This window comes from Oryctolagus cuniculus, chromosome 11 (genome assembly GCF_051225735.1).
Source record: "Oryctolagus cuniculus isolate XC-2025 breed Fujian yellow rabbit chromosome 11, ASM5122573v1, whole genome shotgun sequence".
Classification (NCBI taxonomy): Eukaryota; Metazoa; Chordata; class Mammalia; order Lagomorpha; family Leporidae; genus Oryctolagus; species Oryctolagus cuniculus.
In genome coordinates, this window is record NC_142877.1 from 5,129,747 (window position 1) to 5,146,491 (window position 16,745).

Here is a 16,745-nt window from a genome sequence, read left to right on the forward strand (position 1 = left end):
ATTCAGGAGCAGGTGTTTGGTTTGACGCCTTTGCGACGGCTACACCCCGCATCGGAGTGCCTGGGTTAGCGTCCTGGCTCCACTTCTGGCTCCAGCTTCCCACTAAAGTGCACCCTGGGAGGCAGCGGGTGACAGCTCAAGGACTTAGTCCCACCACTCAACAGGTCTGCACTGGAGCCGCAGCTCTGCCGTGTGGCCCTGACAGTCTCAGTGCCCTAGAGTGAAGGACTCTGCACCTGCGTCCTCACTCGGCCCTTCCTGGAAGGAACGTGGAGTCTCCAGGTCTGCTCCTGTGGCTTCCTTTTGCCTGGTGTTGGAGCTGCAGGGGAGATGGAGATGGGGAGGAAGGGGGGGGCACTCCTGCTCCCCCATATGGCTACCCTGAAATCTCCAAGGAACCAGCTGAAGTTTTCCGACCAGCCAGCCGCCTCCAGGGACCAGGGGCACCTGCAGGAGCCAGGAGCCAAAATTCCTGGGCTCTAGGGCCAGCCCCTCTGTGGCCCTGCCACCCCATGGGCCTTAGTCAGTCTGGGAGTGGACACTTAACCCAGCAGCTAAGTTGCCTGCGTCCTGCATCAGGTAACTGGGTTTGATTCCTGGCTCCGACTCCTGACTCCAGCTTCCCGCGGTCATCAACATCGCAGACCTGGGAGGCGGCAGAGACAGCTCAACCAGAGGGTTCCTGCCACTCCCATCGGAGACCTGGACTGCCTTCCCGGCGCCCAGCTCTGCCCCGGCCCAGTCCTGGCCATTATGGGCGTTTGGACACTGCACCAGTGCATGGGAGCCCCGTCTCTGTGTTTACCTCTGTCTCTCTCTCAAATACATCAAAATTTTGAAAATTAAAAAAAAAAAGTGGCCTTTGGCGAATGATGCTGCCTCCTCGCTTTGGGTGGCTGCAGGAGGGGTGTGGTCAGGCCAGCAGGGACGAGGTTGGGGACAGGGATGAGGTTGGGGACAGAGCCTCGAGGCCCCCGGCAGCACCTCCACTTCACGGCTGGGGACGCGAAGTCCCTGCTGGCCTCTCACCTGTCCACTCTCCCCCAGGAGCAGGAAGCCCTGCCTCAGGGCCACTTGCTGAACCCCTCGGCCCGGGCTCCTTCCCAGCAGCCGGGAGGGTCGGGTTCCTTACTCAGCTCCGGAGAACGGCGACTCCCCCAGGTGTGCTGCCTGCTTGCTCATCAGAACATGCGGAGGGAGACTCCTACCGTCTTGAAGAAATTCCCTTTAAGGGACGGAGCTCTGCAGAACAAAACAAGCTTGCAGAACCCTTGTCCTATCCCCTTGGCCGCAGGCCACCCAGCTGCGGGAGCTGCCTTTGTCCTTGGGGGGCCAGGGTCAGAGGTTGCGGGGCTTCCACCACCTGTGGGCGCTGCTGGTGGGGGCGGAGCCTGTGAGCTTGTGGAGACTTTGCCAGTGGGGGTCATCCGGTGGCCACCCCTGCCTTGGACCCAGACCCCACCACTGATGACAAAAAGAGCTCCCGGCCTCGGGGATTCAGTCCTTTTGTGAGTTATGGGTCCAGTGGTCGCCCCTATAATGGGCTGGGTTGTGTTTCCCCTAACCCCCCGTACCCCAAAATGGGAGGGTACTTAGAGATAGGGCCCTTTAAGAAGTAATTAAGTGAAAATGAGGTCCCGAGAGCTGACACTCATCTAGTGGGAGCCAGGGCGGCTGGCATTGTGGCTCAGTGGGTCGAGCCACAGGCTGGGATACAAACATCCCTTATGGGGGTGCCTGGGACAGCAGGTGGCAGACCACACCTTTGGGCCTCTGCCACCCATGTGGGAGCCCCTGATGGAGCTCCTGGTTCCTGGCTTCAGCCTGGCCCAGCCCTGACTGTTTGTTGCAGGCATTTGGGGAGTGAAGCGGTAGATGGGAGATTCTCTCTCTCTCTCTCTTTCCTCCTCCTTCTCCTCCTCCTCCTCCCTCTCTCTCCTCTCTGTTTTCAAATAAAGATACTTGTACTCGAGAGTGACCCCCCAGACCCGGGAAAGGCCACGTGGAGACACAGGGGAAGCCGGCCATCACGCAGCCAAGGAACGAGGCCTCAGAAAAATCCAGCTCTGCCAACGCCTTCCTCCTTCGTCTTGGCCTGCGGCCTCCGGTCCTCTCTGTGGCTCTCAGGGCAGCCCTGGCAGGCGGACGCAGCCACAACTTTCACACACACCTAACCCCTGGAACGCATGGGCGTTGCCTAATCTACAGAGGTGCTTAAGGAGCCCCTGACGTGGGTGGGCCTGGAATCCAATGCAAGTGTTGTTTTAAGAGAGAGAATGCAAGACACAGAGAGGAGCGGAGGCCATGGGAAGTCAGCAGCAGGGACTGGGCTGATGGCCACGACCCAGAAGGCCTGCAGCCCCCAGAAGCCGGAAGGGGCAGGGAGGGTCCTCCCCTGACCCTGCAGAGAAAGCCCCACCTTGCAGAACCTGATCCTGAGCTCCAGTCTCTCACAGCCTTTACAGCTACCCTGAAACACCTTAGTGTGGTTTGAAGCACGGTCTGTGGTCAGCTGCCACCAGCAACCCTAGGGAATGAACGCACCGTGTCTGTTCAGTACCCGCGCTCAGAACCCCTAGCTGTGTTTTAATTCTTGACACCCGGGTTCAGTGAGGTCCAGAAAACCACTCAGGAACACAGCAGGTGGGCTCCCTGCTGGGGGTGGGCTCTGCTTCTGCTCCCAGGATTGGGGAGAGGGAGTGGCATTGGCCGGGGGGGGGGGACCCAGGTACCCAAGTCAGCTGCGCTCCCCCTTTATCTCCCCACCAGGTTGGACCACGGATCGCAGCTGTGGCCGAGGCCCTCCTCCCTGCCCTCCCCTTGAGCCTGTCTTGGAGGTGGGGTCTGGAGGCCCCGCCCACATCCGCCTGCACCAGTCCTGCTGTGGCTTCATGCAGCCTACTCCCTGGCTGTTTCCGAGTGCGTCTTTATTGTTGAGTTCTAAGTTTTGTTTTCTTTTTAATTATTTTTAAAATATTTTATTTATTTATTTGACAGGTAGAGTTACAGACAGTGAGAGAGACAGAGAGAAAGGTGTTCCTTCTGTTGGTTCATTCCCTAAATGGCTGCAACAGCTGGAGCTGCGCTGATCCGAAGGCAGGAGCCAGGTGCTTCTCCTGGTCTCCCATGGGGTGCAGGGCCCACGCACCTGGGCCATCCTCCACTGCACTCCCGGGCCACAGCAGAGAGCTGGATTGAAAGAGGAGTGGCTGGGACTAGAACCGGTGCCCATAGGGGATGCTGGCACTGCAGGCAGAGGATTAACCTACTGTGCCACGGTGCCAGCCCCTTAAATATATTTTTTTATTTTATCATAAAGTTTAATGATGGCTCAGAAAAAATTCAATAGATAACTTTCTCTGAAAAAATATATCAACTCTGTAGAGACTACAGTTATGGGGGGGTTGGTAAGTTAAATTACCCTACTTTCTAATCTGAAAATGACAAAAAGTCCCATTTCCAGTCTGATTATAAAGATACATGTGCCCAAAATGGCTGAGAATAAATACAAGAAAGGCAAAAGCTGTAAAGCTAAGGGCATGCAGCAGGCGCTGAGAGAAAAATCTCAGAAATACCCCAAGTGGCAACAAGGACCATTTGGCTGGAATACGAGGTTCTCTCGGTCACCCTTGTCTTTCGCTCCATGTTTAAGGATGCGTGTGAACTCAGTGTGATTGAAGTTCCCTTTCTGTCAGTGGGCGCTTCTCTGCAGAGCTCGTCCACCTCCTCGTCTGTAAACCGGTCTCCCATGTTGTCAGCAGCTCTCTCAGGTAGTCCTCCCGAACGGTGCCTGCGGCTTCTTCTTCAAAGCAAGCAAAAGCATTGCTGATGACATCTTCTGGGTCTGTGCCATTCAACTTCTCACCAAACACGGTGAGAAACCTGGTGAAACTGATGGGGCCTGGAGCCTCACGCGTCAAGGCATCCAGATACTCATCAGTTGGGTTTTTCCCCAATGAACAAATCCTCCTTGTCAACGAAGCCGTCTCGGTTCTGATCAATCACGCCGAAGGCCTCTTTGAACCCTGAATCTGTGACTGGTCAAACATGGCAAACACACTGGGCATGGCGCGCTGAGGGCCCTTCTTGGTGGTCTTGGTCTTTGCCCTTTTGCTGGACATGGTGGTGGTGAAGTCCCCACACAGGCGTGAGAACCAGAGAGCCTCGGGGAAGCGCTTGCTGCGGCCACCACCACCTTGCCACACGGAGACAAATATATTTCCAATGCCAGACCCTTCGCTGGTCTGGAATTGTGTGCCCCACATTCACAGGTTGAAGCCTCCAACTCGATGTGACAGTGTTTGGAGGTGGAGCCCTTGGGAGGTGATGGCTTTAGATTATCAGGTCATGGGGGCGTGCCCCTTTAGAAAGAGGAAAAGATTGTGTGTGTGTGTGTGTGTGTGTGTGTGTCTCCCCCAGTCCCCTACCCAGGGGAAAGCCGTGAGCACACACCCAGCAGGAAGGCAGCCTTCTGCAGCCCACAAGATGGCCCTGGTCGGAACCCCAGCTGCTGGCACGCAGAGCTCTGAGACGCCACGGCTGTACGTCACAGCACTTGGTCACAGCTGACCTAACAGACCAAGGACACCTGTGTCACAGGCACAGCTTGCAAGTATTTTCCTGTTTTCTCATCGTCTTTTTCTTTTCTTTTGGTTTCCTTTGAAGCACAAATGTGTTTAACTTTGATGAAATCCAACTTATCTTTTTCTTTGGCAACCCTTGCTTTGGGTTGCATTGCTTTGTAATAAGAAAAAAAGGGGGACATTTTACCAAAAAAAAAAACCCCACAGGCGCAGACCTTGTACGGTTCACTCAGGCGGCAACGGCCCTGCCCTCAGGGCGCTGACCCCGCGTGGCCTCCACTCTCTGTGGAGGAAAACACTTCTGTCCTCACCCTTGGCATTTTTCCAGGCTACTAGGCAAAGTCTTTCACATTTTGCTTAGCCAGATGGCCCAATAAACAGCTTTGAGCTTAAGTGGGATGAATCATCACTCACATGCACTTAGAAATTCTAAAATGAGTCCCGCGTAAGCCATGGCTGCCTGTTGTTTTCAGTTTCTCTGGCTGGCTGTGCCAGCCGTGTTTGCTGACTGTAGCATAAACCCGAACACCAGCAGATGCCAGGCGTCTGTCAGAAGGGGAGCCTGGCACAGTCTGGGGACACCTGTACCACACGTGTCCACTGCATTCTGTCACCCGACCCGGACACGCATCAGTAACACACTGACAAAGTTAGGGAGCACCCAGGCCACAACACGGACAGCCAAAATGTATCGAGGACAGAGAATTGAAACTTCTGGGTGGGGGGAGCACTTTTCCTCCACCCTCTTATGTTCAATTCCTGGAGCCTGTGCGAATTAAACCAACAAAAACAGAGCAGCAGGAGAAAATGCACATAATTTTAAAAATACTTACATCCATGGGATTTCGCAGGACAAAAAAGGTGAACCTCAAAGAAGCAGTTAGACTTTGGGGTTCATATAGCATGTTTTAAAAATATTTATTTTATTTACTTGAAAGGTAGAGTTATAGAAATAGAGAGAGGGAAAGACAGAGAGAGAAAGAGGTCTTCCATCTGCTGGTTCATTCCTCAAATGGCCTTAATGGGGCTGGGTCAGACAGAAACCAGGAGCCATGAGCTTCTTCTGGGTCTCTCATGTGGGTGCAGGGGCCCAAGCACTTGGGCCATCTTCCACTGCTTTCCCAGGCCACAGCAGGGAGCTGGTTCGGAAGTGGAGCAGCTGGGACTTGAACCAGCACACATATGGGATGCCGGCACTGCAGGTGGCAGCATTACCCATTACACCACAGCGTCGGCCCCCCTTACACAGCCTTTTAACACAGGAAGTAGGGCTGGGGCTCCAAGGCCTGGTAAGCTGTGGGAAAGTCACCAGGAAACATGGTCTCTGCCCTTCGCGACTGCAGGTCCTGCGTCCATGGATGCCCCCAGCCACTGCCCAGCCCGACTGCTCTCGCGGCACTTCCCTGCATTAGGCGTTACACTAGATGTCACGCTGAGACGACCTGGGGCACACAGAGGGGTGTGCAGTCTGCCGCGGGCTGTGCAGCACTCCCACATCTGCAGCCGTCTTAATCCTGTTTCCCACGAACTGCTTCCAGGACTCCTCATTTGCTTAGGTATTTACTATTGTTGTCTGTCTCTGCAGCTCCCGGGGGACACCAGGGCCCAGCTCGTTCTTTGCAGTCCCAGGGACCGCAGGAGGCAGCCAATCAGCACGGAGTTGGAGGAGTCTGGGAGGCAGGGGGCTGCAGCCAGGCGGGGCGCAGGCGCTGTGCCCGCCGCACAGATGCCCTGGGTCTCCTCTAGCTGCAAGATCCTGCTCGTTGCGTCGGGGCCGGGAGCAGCGGGGAATCCCTGCCGTGTCCGAAGCGTCACTTTGTTAAGGTTAGAAACAGGGCTTGCACCAAACGAAAATACAAACAGGTCAAAGGTTTAATTCAAGGAATTCGTGAATGAGGGGCTCTGTGAGCCGGCCAAGCTCATTCCAGAAACAACGGAGGATGGGGAGGGGCATTTTTGTTTTTAAGCGGGAGGTTTAGGGCTAGAAGCCTGGCTCAGTGGAGTCCTTAGGGCAACGCTACAGTGAGCTCTGGAGTTGTCCTTTCTCCTGCACCAAGCCACACATTAGCAAGGACGGTCGCAGTGGCCGGTGGCAGCGGCGAGCATGGAGCAGCCAGCACATGGCACTCCCCGCAGCTAAACACGGCGGGAGAGCCCGGGGCAAAAGTGCCACAGGGTGACACCCACGGAGTCGCGTTGCGCCATCTGCCGACCTGCAGTTTTGGTGATCTCAGCTTGGCACGTGGAAACTCACATCCCTTTAAAATCCAAGTTGGGGGCTGGCGCTGTGGCGTAGCGGGTAAAGCCGCCACCTTCAGTGCCGGCATCCCATATGGGCACCATTTAGAATCCTTACTGCTCCACTTCTGATCCAGCTCTCTGCTGTGGCCTGGGAAAGCAGTGGAAAATGGCCCAAGTGTTTGGGCCCTGCACCTGCTTGGGAGACCCAGACTGGCTCCTGGCTTCGGATCGGCCCAACTCCAGCCGTTGCGGCCATTGGGGGAGTGAACCAGAGGATGGAAGACCTCTCTCTCTCTTTCTCTCTCTCTCTCTCTGCCTCTCTGTAACTCTGCCTTTCAAATAATAAATAAATAAATCTTTAAAAAAAATTCCAAGCTGTTAGCACATCCTCATGTCTCCGGGTGATTCCTCCCAGGAGCGGAGCCCATGATTGTGGGGCTCCTGGGCTGTGTCCTGGACCATGTGGCCCTCACTTGGTGCTGCATCAAGCCATGCCGGAAGTTCTCCTCCTAGAGGTGACCAGGGCTTGAGAGACCGGGAGCGTGAGGGGAGCTGGGGCCGCTCAGGACGCCACACAGCCGGCTGGGAGACTACTAGAGACCAGAGGCTCTGACGCGTCCCCAGCCGGTGCCTTCAGCCAAGTGCGAGCACTACTGTGCCACGGCAGCCAAGCCCCTCACGGGTGCCCGAGATTAGGGAGCATCCCAGCCGTAACAGTCCCTGGACAGAAACTGACCAGCCTGACCCCTGAGACTAGAGGAACATCGATAATCCGTCTGCGGCCCCGGCATCCCATGTGGGCGCTGGTTCCAGTCCCGATTGCTCCTCTTCCAGTCCAGCTCTCTGCTGTGGCCCGGGAAGGCAGTGGAGGATGGCCCAGGTGCTTGGGTTCCTGCACCCATATGGGAGACCAGGAGGAAGTGTCTGGCTCCTGGCTTCGGATCGGCGCAGTGCCGGCCTTAACGGCCATTTGGGGAGTGAACCAGCAGAGGGAAGACCTTTCTCTCTCTCTCTCACTGTCTGCAACTCTACCTGTCAAATAAATTTTAAAAAAATATTTTATTTATTTATTTGAAAGACAGAGTTAGAGAGAGGTCTTGCATCCGCTGGTTTACTCCCCAAGTGACCACAATGGTCGGGGCTGGGCCAGGCTGAAGCCCTCCAGGTCTCCTATGTGGGTTCAGGGGCCCTTCTGTTGCTTTCCCAGGTGCATTAGCAGGAAGCTGGATGGGAAGTGGAGCAGCCAGGACAGGAGCCAGCACCCATGTGGGATGCTGGTGCTGCAGGCTGCGACTGACCCAGTCACCTCGCCAGCCCCAGCCTGTGAGTTTTAAGGGAAAGTTCTTCGGCTTTGTTCTGTGCTGTGCTGTTCCTCAGAGGTTCTTTGGTTCGTACTGTCGGGCACTGCACAACGGCTCCGGGTCAGAGACTCCTGCACACGTTGCAGGGGTCCCGCGCAGCCGTCACCACCGAGCGCAGTCGTGTTACTTTGTGTGCACTCTGCGGACGCAGCCCCTGGTCCAGGGGACGTGAGGCGTGACTGCGTTCACTCACTCACATGACTGACAGCTCTCAGTTTTCCCAGACAGAAACCCGCCCGTGAGCACGGAATTCTCAGCAGGATCAGCAACACAGGTCCAGGCTCATTTAGGGGCTGGCACCCTGGCTCACTAGGCTAATCCTCCGCCTGCGGCACCCGCATCCCATAGGGGTGCTGGGTTCTAGTCCCGGGTGCCCCTCTTCCAGTCCAGCTCTGCTGTGGCCCGGGAGGGCAGTGGAGGATGACCCAGGTGCTTGGGCCCTGCACCTGCATGGGAGACCAGGAAGAACTTTTCTACTTTCCTCTCTGAAATCTCTTCTGCGCCTTGCTGTGCTGTCCTAGGCACAGGCAAGACCCACGGGCTTGTGGCTCTTTCTTCTTGCTTTGGATACCCCAGGGCAGCCCCCCCAGCCCCCCCCCCCCCCCGCCTTTCACTTCATAATGCATCTTGGAAGTTTAAAACACAAAGCGCTCTGCATTTGTTCCTTTTTTTTTTTTCCATTGTCGCCTTCTTCTTTGCCTTTTAAAACCTATTTGTTTGAAAGGCAGAATGATGCAGGTGGGAGGGAGAGAGAGAGAGAGAGAGAGAGAGAGAGAATCTTCCATTAGTCAGTCCCCAAATGCCCACAACAGCCAGGGCAAGGCCAGGCTGCAGCTGGAGACAGGACCTCAGTCTGGGTCTCTTTCCCCACAGGATGGGCAGGGACGCAAGGACTCAGGCCGCCATCTGTTTCCTCCTGGGTGCATTGGCAGGAAGCTGGATTAGGAGTGGAGCAGCTGGAGCCTGAACCAGACACTGCCGGATCCCGGTATCCCAAGCAGCAGCCTAACCCGCTGTGCCACAGCGCCTGCCTCCATCTTGTTTCTCCAACAGCCCCAGAGCATTCTGTTGTGTGGCTGCTGGGTGTGCAACGCATTTAGCTTCTCACCAACCGATGGACATGCAGGGTGCAAAGGTCATTTGCTTTTCTAAACAGCGCTGCCATGAGCGTGAGGTATCGCACAGGTGAGTGAAAGCCTGGACAACAGTGGAGGCTACTCAGACTGACTGTGAAAGAGAAAGCGGGGCCAGAACTGTTATCTGAAGATAAACAGATTATCATCAAAGGGAGCCCATCAATCGGTAGTTCAGGCCCAGATGGCCTTGGGGGGACCATGGCTGACATGCTGAGCCAGGGTGGGGGCGGAGACAGTGGAAGGATCCGGGTCCAGCCACTGAATTAGCCCCTGGAAACACCCCGGCCCCAGTTTCTTGCCACATGGCACAAATTCTAGTGGATTTTCTGTTTGCACCCAGAGCCTCGCAGCTGATGCAGATGTCCGAGTGATGCGTGTTAGGAGCTGACTTCCTGAGGTGGAGGTGACGTCCCAGCTACGGCCTGAAGGCCGTGCAGAGGTGACGAGCAGGGGGCCTCGGCTCCCTCTCCCTGTCCCTCCCCCACCTATTCCTCTGATTCATCTCTTGCTTGAGCATTAGTGGGATCCACATGTATACAGAGCCTGAGAGCTGCAGATTGACTTGTAACACTGCTGCTGAGTGTGGCCATGAGGTAGTTTCCTTTTTAGAGCAAATTTACCTACACTTTCTAAAGGTGGAAGTTGATTAAGAAAGTAACTGCAGAGGTGGCACTGGGTGACGACCCCCCCCCCTTTGCATCTGAAGACCACCAGGAAGGCAGGAGGTCCACAAAGCTTCGGGCACTGGGCTGTGGGCAGGGAGGACACAGCTGCTGGGCTCAGCGAAGGCCAAAGTCGGGCACTGCCAGAGCTGCGGTCTGCGCGGGAGGTGTCGAGGCGGCTCTCGCGAGGGCTGAGGACACGGGCTGGCACTGGCGACAGTGAGCTGCGTGGGGCACAGTGGGCATCATTGGGGACTGTTGGGGACAGTGAGCTGTGTGGGGCACAGTGGTCATCGTTGGGGACTGTTGGGGACAGTGAGCTGCACCGGGCACAGTGGTCATCATTGGGGACTGTTGGGGACAGTGAGCTGCACCGGGCACAGTGGTCATCGTTGGGGACTGTTGGGGACAGTGAGCTGCACCAGGCACAGTGGTCATCACTGGGGACTGTTGGGGACAGTGAGCTGCACTGGGCACAGTGGACATTGTTGGGGACTGTTGGGGACAGTGAGCTGTGTGGGGCACAGTGGTCATCGTTGGGGACTGTTGGGGACAGTGAGCTGTGTGGGGCACAGTGGACATTGTTGGAGACTGTTGGGGACAGTGAGCTGCACCAGGCACAGTGGACATTGTTAGGGACTGTTGGGGACAGTGAGCTGTGTGGGGCACAGTGGACATCGTTGGGGACTGTTGGGGACAGTGAGCTGCACTGGGCACAGTGGTCATCATTGGGGACTGTTGGGGACAGTGAGCTGCACCAGGCACAGTGGTCATCATTGGGGACTGTTGGGGACAGTGAGCTGTGTGGGGCACAGTGGGCATCATTGGGGACTGTTGGGGACAGTGAGCTGCACCGGGCACAGTGGACATTGTTGGGGACTGTTGGGGACAGTGAGCTGTGTGGGGCGCAGTGGACATCGTTGGGGACTGTTGGGGACAGTGAGCTGCACCGGGCACAGTGGTCATCATTGGGGACTGTTGGGGACAGTGAGCTGCACAGGGTGCAGTTTTCACTGCTGGGTCCAGGGGTCCTGTCCCGTCCCTCTTATCCCAGTGTTCAGCACAGGCAAAGACCACGTGGGGACCTCCTTCATTGTGGCAAAAACCACATAACCGTCGTTCACCAGAGTTCAGCAGCGTCATGCGTGTTCACACTGCTGTGACTTCCAGAACTTTCTCTGCTTGCAAACGAAGCCCCATCCTATTAAACAGCCCTCCTGTCCCCCACCCCCACCCGCTGACCACAGCCCACTTCCTGGCTCTGGGATCTGAGTGCCCTGGGGGCTTAGACCTCGAGTGGAATCCTGCGGTATTTGTAGGACGCGCTCACACGAGGCCTCCGGGTTCACCATGCGAGGGCTCCCTGTTGTCCACTCACTCACTCACTCATTCATTCACCCATCGGCGGTGGACACTCGAGCTGCCCCGGCCTCGTGGCCCCTGTGGATCGGGCTGTAAGGACCCGGGGGTGGGGCATCTGCGCTTGGTTCTGCGGGACACGCCCCCGGAAGCTCCACTTTAATCTGTTGACGCCCCACACCCTGGGCCCTGGGGCCACACCGTTTTGCTCCCCCCAGGCCGTACACGGGGACCCAATTCTCACTCTGTCTCCTGCGCTCGCTTGTCACCCTCCGCGGCGTTGATGGTTTGTCTCTGATGGCTGGGGGCGAGGTCCCGGGGAGGGCGCGCTTCGCGGTGGTGGGGGCGGCGCCCCGGGCTGGTCCAGGTCAGCTTCTGCCCACCTGGGCCCCCAGCTCTCCCCGCGCATGCACGGTGCTCGCCGAGCAGTTCCTGAGTGAGGAGCGGATACACTGACCGTGGTGACGCCACGGGAGAGGGTGCTTCTGGAGCCATCTGCGGAGGCTCCTGACTGCCCGGCTCCCAGACACGGCTCCGGAAGACGGCTGGCCTCTAAGTCCACACTCAGGGGCCGGGGGGGCAGCCTCCCCAGGGACAGGGAATCCAGCGTCCCCTCGCAGTCACCTGCAAGGACTTGGAGACCCGGGCTGTAAGGCAGGGCTACTCCCTGGGTGCCCCAGTGCCCCTGGGGCTGGGTAGCCTCTGTCTCACAGGGACCCCTGCCCCCTGCAGGGTCAGTTGAAGGGGTGCAGCTGTGGGGCTGAGAGGGAGCAGTAGGGGAGCCCGAGGAGGTGAGGGGGCTGGGGACGACAGAGGCTGTCCCTCGGGCCACCGCCTGAGCTCACTCCCCTTGTGCCCTCCAGGAGCTCGGGGTCTCCCATTCGCACCCAGCGTGGCCACCTCCCAAGTCTCTCTCCAACTCATCCACCTCGCCACACCTGCCTCCTCACTGCCCTGGGCCAATCAGCTGGGCTTGCCTGGGGTGCCTGTGACAGGCTGGAGCCAGGGGAGCGAAGGGCCTGGACCCTGCCTCCTGCCACCCCTGGCCACTGCCTGGCCATCGGATCGCCTTTTAGGGGTCTCCAGACGGGAAGGGCATTGCTTCCTCTCTGCGAGTTACACACTCGAGGTGTGTTTATTTCCACCCGTCACTCACCTGCGAGAGCCTCCAAACTGTGTTAAAGGGAAATTTTTAAGAGAAGATAGAATCAGAATTGTCATGCTCAGATAAGACGGCCATGTGTCACGGCTTTATCTAGCTCCGTCTTTATGGAGGCTGCCCGTGGGACATTCTGACTGGGTCAGAGGATTCCAAGAACAGCACACCTGTCCCCCAGGTGCGTGACGGTGTCAGTTCACAAGCAGACCAGGCTGGGCGATGCAGTCCACCTGCTGCCATTTGCTTGCAATCTTAGGACAAGAATTGCCTGCGCGTAATCAATGTCTACAGTGGACAGAGTTGCTAAGTAGGTCAAAGTCGACCGGAGGCCCTGGACACCCAGGGGGGCGCCCTGCCTGGTGCCTGGTTTCCCACGGGTGACACCTGGAGACTTTCGGGTCCATTTTAGAGCCACTCAGTTCATCCCGATGACACTGGGCATGCCCCTGGGGGTCCCCCACCTGCGACAGTCCCCTGGGACAGACAAAGTTCCTCTCCCCATCCGTCCCCAGGTGGAGTCAGGCCCACGTGAAGCAGTCAGGACAATGAGTGAGCCGAGGGGGGCAGGGGTGAGAGGAGCCCGCTTCCTGGGACCCTGGGGTCTGAGATTCTTCCCCAGAGGAAAAGTCCCAGGTCCCTCCCGAGCTGACAGGGTCTCAGGCTGCTCCTGCCTCAGGGCCTTTGCACTTCCTGTCTCTCCACCCCCACATCTTCTCCCAGAGGTCGGTGTGACTCACCTTGCCGTGATCACACTGGAAGATTGCTAACAACCACCCACTCAGCACACACGCGCCCACCACACGCATGTATGTGCACCACACTCACACCACACGCGTGTGCACCACACAGGTACGTGCACCACACTCACACCACACGCGTGTGCACCACACCCACCGCACAGGTTGTGCACCACACTCACACCACACACGTGTGTGTACCACACGCACCACGCAGGTATGTGCACCACACTCACACCACACGAGTGTGTACCACACACATTACACAGGTACGTGCACAACACACACCACACACGTGTGCACCACACAGGTATGTGCACAACACGCACACCACACACGTGTGCACCACACGCACCGCACAGGTACGTGCACCACACTCACACCACACACGTGTGTACCACACCCACCGCACAGGTTGTGCACCACACACATGTGTGTACCACACACATTGCACACGTGTGTACCGCCCTCACCACACGTGTGCGCCCCACACAGCACAGGCACCAGGCATGTGCTCAGCACACGCACCACACCCCGCACCCACGGCGCACGTGCGCGCACGCCCCGTCTCCCTCCGCCGCGCTCGTCCCCGCGCGAGCCCACCCTGCGGCGCGAGTCTCCGAGCGCTGTTCGCTGCCGGGGAACGCGAGGCCGCCCTCGCGACGAGCGGGAGACGCCGCCCGGCTGCTGGCGGCGGGCACGTCACGGCCGCCCACCGGGGCTCCCGCGGCGCCTTCAAGGCCGGGCGCTGCCCGGGACGGGCTCGGCCTGCCCCCTAGCGGCCGCTCCCGCCACGGCGGGCCCGCGCCTCCCCGCGCGCGCACCTGCGCCGGGCTGCAAACCGGTGCAGCCTCCCGGGGGAAGCTGGGCAAAACCCGCGAAGACAACGAAGCAGCCACGTCCAAGGGATCCGCGTGGCACCGCGCCCTGCACGAGTGCGGGGGAACAGAGACGCAGGGGCCAGGGGCCGGGCTGCCGGCGCGGCTGGGAGGCGGCCCGGGAGGAGGGGGCGGGGCGGGCGAGGGCCCCTTCCCCGGCTGCACCTGCTGCCAAGTCTTTGACCCTTGGATGCTGTGAGATGCGGCGTCCTCACATGTTCAGGTGACGTTATTAAGCCAGCACAGGACGCGGGGAAGGCAAGGCGGGACACAGACACCAACAAGAAGCCCAGCAACACCGGCCGCCGGGAGAGTAGCCCCTGAAGGGGTGGGCCAGGGAGGAAACCAGCTGTGCTCCCCTGGAAGGCTGCATGGAGGCTGCATCCCGGGACGCACTCTGCCTTTTAAATGAATAGGAAATAAAGAAATTCTTTTTTTTTTCTTTTTTTTGACAGGCAGAGTGGACAGTGAGAGAGAGAGACAGAGAGAAAGGTCTTCCTTTTCCGTTGGTTCACCCTCCAATGGCCACTGCGGCCGGCACATCGCGCTGATCTGAAGACAGGAGCCAGGTGCTTCTCCTGGTCTCCCATGGGGAGACACTGCACTCCCTGGCCACAGCAGAGAGCTGGCCTAGAAGAGGGGCAACCGGGACAGAATCCGGCGCCCCGACCGGGACTAGAACCCGGTGTGCCGGCGCCGCAGGCGGAGGATTAGCCTAGTGAGCCGCGGCGCCGGCAACACACATTTCTAACCCACAGTTTCCACATGTCAGGGGTGCGTGCCGGGCCAGGGATGTCTCTGCTCAGTTTCCGCAGGCAGAAATCAGGTGCTGGTGGTGGCTGCTCTCATCTGGGGTCCTGTGCCAAGCCGCTGGCTGTAGGCAGAATTTGGCTCCTTCCTGTTGGGTCACAGAGACCCCTGTCTGCTTTCTGTTTGCTGCCTGGGGAACCCTTGGAGGCTGCCCCTCGTGTTTGCCACGGGATCCAGGACCTCACAGTGGGGCAGCTTCATTTGTCCAGGCCAAGGGGAGTCTTGGCTGCTATGGAGACCCACAGTAAGCAGGCACCACGGAACGACTATGGCGTCCTATTTCCAGTTCCCACCACCCTCCAGTGGACATTGTAGCAGGGTGTGTGCCACTGGGGGTCCCCGGAGCCCCCGGGAGTGCGAGAAGGCCCTGAGGTGATGTGCCACGTGGCCACGTCACTGTGCTCTCTGCACACCCATGATCCCCCGTCAACACTCCCGGGAGCAGCCTCGGTGGGTGGCTGGTCTGCCTTCCATTTCGTTCGGGCAGTCACACCCCGAGTGACCACACAGCAGGCCACGTCACCACTGAGGGGACGTCACTAAGTGATCGCTGCGTGTTTAGGACCCCGTGTGCGGCTGCCCGTGCAAGTTTGCCAGGAATCCTGCCGCTAGCCCTGGCGAGCCTGCTCTTCCGAACACCTAACTACCGTCATCGGCACAGACGGTCTGGTCAGCTTCTCTTTTTCAGATCACAGAGTGGAGTATCCTGGGATTTGGGATTGTCTACACTAGCAGAATTGAGTGCAGCTCCTACACCGGCATCTATGGGATTCTAGAATGAAAGCATTGCATGAGGTGGGCTGGGTTGAAGAAACGCTGTTTTCCAGGCCAAACTGAAGGCTGGAAACCGCTGGATTGGGCTCCACCAGAGACTCGGGGCCGCTTCTATGGAAATGGCCAAATCTCAGCGTCTGGCTGATTTTCCTCTGCCAGCTGGCAACAAGGAATTTTCATGTTTTGTTCTTTTGTATGCTCTCCATCTCCAGTTTTCAATGATCTGGGCAGAACCAGATATAAAAATGCGATTTTAAAATGTTGATTTTGGGGGCTGGCACCGCAGCATAGTAGGCTAAGCCTCCACCCGTGGCACCAGCATCCCATATGGGCACTGGTTCCTCTTCCGAAACAGCTCCCTGCTTGTGACCTGGGAAAGCAGGAGAAGATGGCCCAGGTCCTTGGGCCCCTGCACCCGTGTGGGAGACCCAGAAGAAACTCCTGGCTCCTGGCTTCAGGTCAGTGCAACTCTGGCCATTGCGGCCATCTGGGGAGTGAACCAGCAGCTAGAAGACCTCTCTGTGTCTCTACCTCTCTCTGTAACTTTCAAATAAATAAAATAAATCTTTACAAATAAAGTTCTGAATTACCCTAGTCTCTGTTCCTAAGGAACACTTTTTCCTGGCTGTTAGCATATAAAATAATTAGCATAAATTAGAGGTTGGCAGCATTCTGTGACGGGCCCTGTTGGTAAATATCTTCATCTCTGAGAGCTGAACTGGTTTCTCTTGTAGTCTTTCAGCTCTGCTCTTGTTGCACAAAAGGAAACAGAAAAATGTTGAAATGAAATAAAAAACATTGAAATTTGAATTTCATGTCACAAAATGCCATCTTATTCTTTGCAACAATTCACAAATACATAAACCGTGATTATCTCCCAGACCATAGGCCTGTGAGCTGTGGTTTCCCAGTCCTTGCTCTAAGGATCTGCTGGTCAAACGAACACCATTTAACACCTGCCCCATACTGAGATCACAGGTTAAAACCAGAAATTATTTTTTAATTTAAATGCTTTAAAAAAAGATTTATTTTGAAATTCAGAGTT

General features: G+C 57.3%; 1 pseudogene; it reads right to left on the reverse strand.

The window, feature by feature from the left end:
• Window positions 1-3,565: 3,565 nt before the first annotated feature.
• LOC100348348 (myosin regulatory light polypeptide 9 pseudogene) lies at window positions 3,566-4,187 on the reverse strand (annotated as a pseudogene).
• Between the last annotated feature and the right edge of the window lie 12,558 nt (window positions 4,188-16,745).